The sequence below is a fragment of the Lycorma delicatula genome, chromosome 1 (genome assembly GCF_047948215.1).
Source record: "Lycorma delicatula isolate Av1 chromosome 1, ASM4794821v1, whole genome shotgun sequence".
NCBI lineage: Eukaryota > Metazoa > Arthropoda > Insecta > Hemiptera > Fulgoridae > Lycorma > Lycorma delicatula.
In genome coordinates, this window is record NC_134455.1 from 112,339,032 (window position 1) to 112,345,580 (window position 6,549).

The following is a 6,549-nucleotide window of genomic DNA, read 5'->3' on the forward strand; positions in this document are numbered from 1 at the left end:
CAAATTGTTAGGGATGTAGGATGTAGAGGGTATACTGAAATGAAACGACTAGCACTAGATAGGGAATCTTGGAGAGCTGCATCAAACCAGTCAAATGACTGAAGACAAAAAAAAATGTCTTTCGTTTTAAATGTAATGTTAAATTCATTAATTTTAGTCTGATTTTAACTACGTAAATAAGTCATGTAAAAATTAAGTAGCTTAATTTTCAGTATTATTAGCAGATTAATAATAATGGGATAATCATAAATTATTCATTTGAATCCAAACTTTCCATGAATTTATTGAAAAATTCATACCAAGATGTGGGATTTTTTTTTAAACCATTCAAAGATTCTACGAACCTAGAAACCCTTTTTGTACAATATTTATAACCTATTTTTTTTAACATAAACTTTGAAGATTATTTCTCCATTTAAAAAGGCTGTTTCTATATCGATTTGGTCAGTATTTAAACTATTTTGAAAATAATAAAAAAAGATTTTTAAAGTTAACATTTTTACAATTGGTGATTAATTTTTACTATTATCTACCTGTTCTTAGGTTGAAACCCTCTGGTTACCATCCTAGCTTTGAAATCCTTTTTCTTTTATTTCTAATATCAAATTTTATATGAATTAATTTTTTATCTGTTGGTTTTTTAACGTTCTTTTAAGCCATTGTAACCACTATTTTAAGTTTTCAAGTTCTTTTCTTTTTAAGCCTTTTATTTCAATATTTGTAGCTTTTTCTCAATTTTCAGCTCTATTAATTAGCATTGCCTCTTCAAATGTATTTAGTAAAGTTACTTGACAATAAATTAACATATACATAATTGGTTATAAAATCATTTACATACATACTATTTGGCTTTCTTTTTCTCACGTTAAAGATTTTGTGAGAGGTGAGAACTACTTCGTCATCCCCTGTATGTCGTTGACTGTAAAATATATCATTCTTACATTATTTAGTAGTTAGATCTGTTGGGGAAGGAAGCAATTGTAGTTTTCTGCAGTGAAATATGAAAGCAATACTCTTCAAATTTTAAGTTGCTTATTATTTTTATAACTAGGTAATAAAATATATTCGTATTTATAGAACAGGAATTTCTACTAGCCTGATTAAGATTTTTAAGTAATTAGTAAAATGCGTATCTTTTATTTTTATATTACTTTATTGGTATTGTAATTATTTCGTTTGCTGATTTATTATTTTTCTTTTTTCTTTATTACAGCAATATAAATATGTAATAATATGTGTATCAAAACGTTTATATTTATTTTTTACTTATCATCTCTGAGCTTGACATCACATTAATGTGCTTATGTAAATGAATGCTCATGTGTTTTATATAACCATAAAACGTCTTTAGCCGACAGCAGGATACCAGTTTTAAGATCCTACACAGCAGGTAACTAGTGTATATGACTTTAAAATGATGAATCTTATGACATCTAAATTTTATATTTTAAGTTAATACGATACAGTTTAAAAAAAAAAAGTTATAATATAGTTTTTTGAATGAATTCTTAGTAATCTAAGTTATTAGAATATGTAATACATTTTTTTAAAGATTACAAACAAATCTTTAAAAATATTTATTTATTTACTTTATTGATGTTATATTACTTTACCATCAATAATATCAACGTAAGAGATATCGTAATATTTTTTTACTGCTATTTAAAAGAAGTTTTCAATTTTTAATCCTTTTTTTAATCTTAAAAATTCCCCTCTTTAGTCTTTAAAATTATGAAATATTTTCTAATTTGAATAAAACTAGGTAGTATTAAAATTTTGATTTATTAAAACTCTAAAATATTTATTCATTTTTGCGCGAGCGTACTTCTTCAAAAGAATTCAGATTTTTCATTTGAAATAAACTAATTTTAATAAGGTTGGTAACTAATTACAGTTTATAAATAAAGTGGAAGCAAAGAGAGATGGACAGAACAATATAATTCATCCGTACAAAACCTCGCCGTTATCAAGAGGTCAATTTTTCGGTTCTTAAATTTCCTGGGTAGTATTCCCCATGGGCAGGGCAGTAAAACAAGGATGCCTATTTCAACAGATCATCCCTGAAAGGGGCCAGAATTCATTAACCTGTGTGTTAAAGTCATTTAAATACTTGGTAAAATGTTTGGTTATATAGTCCCTGGACAACCCACCGGGTCAGTCTAGTGGTAAAACTAATCATCGCAAAACAATTTTTCATCTCAGCTGATTTTCGAAGTTGTGAGTTTTAAGGTTCAAATTCATGTAAAGGCAGTAAATTTTATATGGATTTGAATGCTAGACTGCAAATGAACAGTGTTCTTTGGTGGTTGAATTTTAATTAATCACACATCTCAGGAGTTGTTGACCTGAGTGTTCCAGACTACACATTTACTAGTTCATTTACACTTACATTGCAGCTGTGTCAGGTCTGGAAAACCGTAGCGGCGATTGCAGTTGCTAATGTACATACACATACCTAAACCCGGAAGTAGCTGAAAAATTGGTTGGAGAAAACAACTCTAAACATGCAAGAATGAGGATTCATTCTTGCATAAATTTTAGAAGCATACGTACACAGAATGTTCATTAAAATCTATGATGTATTTTACTTGTTCTGCCATGTTTCCAAAATGAGGGATTAAACACCTCTTTTTAAGGGCAGCTACATAAAAGTTCGGAACGGAGCGTCCCCGGCATCAGTTATATCTTCCCTGAGTTGAATTGCATTAACTCGAAGTCATTCACCTAATATTTCCATATTCTATCCCCACCTGAAATGTAAAAAAAAGAAAAATTATTTTTATATAAGGTTACTTATTGATTAATTACTTTCTGATAAGTATTTCTTATTGGGCTAAATATCATCTGCATTTTGGTGGATTGGTATCCTGATAAACAAATAAATTCAGATCAATAAAGACGGCAAGCCATCTCATTTCTCGCTTTTTTCGGTAATGACTAATGATTCCCATCAGGTAGATTACAATCGTATAGTTACAGTATCTAACATACATACATATCCTCAATTTTTACATCTAATATTTCTGCTCTTCTGAGTTTTTAGTCTCTAATTACTTTTAGAATCAAATTAGAAGAATGCAAATCGTAATGTGTTTACCTTGTTCATTTCCTTAAAATATATCTGTGGTGGAATTTTGTAGAAAGAATTAATTAAATCGATCAAATTTTAAAACTCCCATGTAATAATGTGCTTAAAACAATTTAATGATTAAATATTAAAAGATATGGTAAAGATAAACGTCAAGTAATGAAAAAACAATAAATATCTTTTAAAATGAAATAATCAACTTCGAAGAGTAAAAACATCGAATGAATGGTATCTAAATATAATATTTAGTATATATTTTACATCATTTTTAATATATTTTATATAGTAAAATAAATAAAATTATTACTTATTAATTTTTTTTTTATTTTTGAGGTTTTTAGGGTATAACATCGACTACTTTGGTCATTACCCCCATCCAACTTCAAAAAAAATTAAAAAAAGGTTCAATGATTCACATTCTCATGAATCAAAAAATGTTCAAAAAATTACACTTTCCTATAACTTCGAATCCAAAAAATTACTTCCTAGGCTTTCCTTTCGGCCATCCTTTCTTGGACCGTTTTTCCATTCTGCGAACGGCCTCAACTTCCGATGACAGTGTGTCTGAGTCCTCGGACATGGCATCTTCTTCTCTTTCTGATGCCAATGACGTTCGCCGGCTTATATCAGGTGATGAAAGCTTCATTGGTGCTGTTAGCATCGTTGCTATGGAATCTAAACTAGCAAGCGATGCACTTTCCGCGGCTGATGAACTGGATTCTATCTCTACTGCAGTGCTGGGTTCAGCTGAAATAGATGCTCTCGCTGAAGCTGCTCCGTTTAGCATACGACAAGCCTCATCTCCTTACAATTCAAGCAATATTTTGGTCATTCCTTGCGGTAAGGGTTGGTCATATCAAAAATTGTTACAGAAAAACGATTTAGGTAATGTTAAGGGGACTAACGAAAGCTTTAAACCGATTCGATACTGTGCCTATTAAAGGAGGTATGATTTTTTTTTTGCTTCGAAACCCCATTTTTTCCACCCCTGGTCCAATAATATCAAAAAACTTTACCTATATACTTTTTAGGCCCTAAGACCCATAGAATATTAGGAACTATAAACAAATTCGATATCTTACTTAATAGGAAAGTTATAACGATATATTGTTTTTTCGAAAAAGGCACCAATTTCCACCCCCATTGCCCGATTTCTCCCTTTAAAAAACTAGATTTAAGCCGTTATATTTTATGTATAAATTTGAAAGTGAATGGTGGAAAATTACGGCAGTTATCTTGTCCACAAGAAAGTGAAATATACACATATAAACTTTTGAAGTGATGGTGGTTTTGGGGTCTGGGGAATATGAAACTCGAAGATATATCTAAATTTTCCCGAAGTCGAATCATGGTACCCATTTCAATAGGTAACTTTCTTATGAAATACCTACCTAATACCTACCTAATATCCCTTAAGAATAAGGCAAGATTTTGGAATCTCTCCAATTTTATTCAATGTTGCCTTAAAAAATGGAATGCAGTTAAATAAAGAACTGCATAAACATCGAATCTCAGATTCTATATATTTTGGAATAAGAAAAAAAAATTTTTTTAATTTAAATTTAGCCTTTGCTGATGAAGTAGTTATCCTACCTACAAATAGAGAAGAAACAAAATTAAAAGTACATCTATTGGCAGAAAACAGCAAAAAATAGGTTTAAAAATGTTCTATAAAAAAAAATATATAACCAATGATAAGAACTATGTAGAAGAAATAATCTTTGAAACGAGACAAAAAGTACACAAAGTACGCAAATTTAAGTTACTTGAGGAAATAATTACAACTATACTCAAAAAAGATGAAATTAAAAGTAGGACTGGTAAGATGGAAATACCTTACAGAATGTGAGCGGATGTTTACAGTAAGATATTCTTAACCTCTAAAGCTAAACAAAGACGCTACAAAACAGTAATTTTCCCAGAAGCCTTACATGCAAGTGAGTGTTTAGGAAAGTTTAATGTAAGAAATCTTTTAGAAGAAGAATCTTAAAGAAGATCTTCGACTCAAAAAACAGAGGAAGGTTATAGGTAAAATCTAAAAGAAATTTACCAAAAAATAAAAGATTTAGAAAGGAAGCAGGGGAAAAAGAATGAAGTTTTTTAGCCAATTTATAAAATGAGTGACAATAGACTTACCAAAAAATTACTTAATATTTACAAAAATAGAAGAACAAAAATAGGGTGGCACAGGAAATTAAACTAAGACCTACAGAAACAAAACAAAAATTGGAAAAGTAGTAACAGGTAGAACGGTGTTTCGAAAAACAATTGAGGGTTTTAAATTAGATGAAAACGAAAAACCAAAGAACAGCTCCAAAAATTTATAGAAGAGCAGAAACAAGCACTCTCGGGAAGAATCAAAAAGTACTGGTAACAACGGAAATAAGATGAAAAGAAGAAACAAAATGCCATGAAATCTAAAAAATGTCTAATCGAAAGAAAAAGAATATTCATATTTAAATTATTCTATTTATTTTTTTTTTAATTCTATATTTCATATTACATTTCGTATTTTAACGATATTAAATAATGTAAATAAGTTAAAATATATATATTTTTTTAAATTTATTTCATTATAAACTAAATAAAATGTCAGTTTTAAAAATATTAATTTGAATACATTAAAAGTATAAATACGAAGGTTACAAGTGAAGCAGAACTTCTGCTCTACACTGACAAAAAGGAAATGCACTCCATGTAACGTCTTGCATGCTAAAACAAACTCTCCTTCCACGACTCGATTATTAATTGTTCCTGATAGATTCTTATTCTTCAATAGAACGAATTATCGTTACATACAACTCTCGAGTCTGCATGACAATCACCGCCCCAGAAGACTCGACAAGACTTTGCAGTACTCTTTTTTTGTTTCCATTATTCCTATCTTATTTACAATAAAATCATTTCACAACTGATTCAAAGAATTGTTAACTGTGATTTATTACTATTAAATTTTTAGAACTTTCGTCTCTCTAACCTAACCTTGATATTTTTTTATATTTTATGAAACATAATCAGTTTTTTTAGCATTTATTGGCATTAAATGCTAAACATATATGATTATTAGCAATAATCTTTGTATATAAACCATTTTATCCGCGCGCGCGCGTGTGTGTGTGTGTATCCATTAAATTTTAGGAGGATTTTAAGCATAAATTTATCCCAGTAATATTACTTTCGAGATAACAATGAAGCTTGAACTTGTTATGTAGCGTGTATCAAAAATAATGACCCGATTTCAAATTTCAATACCATACACCTATTCATCCACGTATGGTCAACGAATGAAATTTAGGTGTCCTGGAGTTTCAAATTCCGGCCGCCCGATAACAACACTAACGCTCAAACTAAGCCAATCTTAGTTGTAAACAACATGGCGTCTATGCAACTGAAGACATTTTGTGATGTACAAATTTGCCAAACAGAATCCGTAATAACGGTTCAGCATGCGTTTTGAAAAA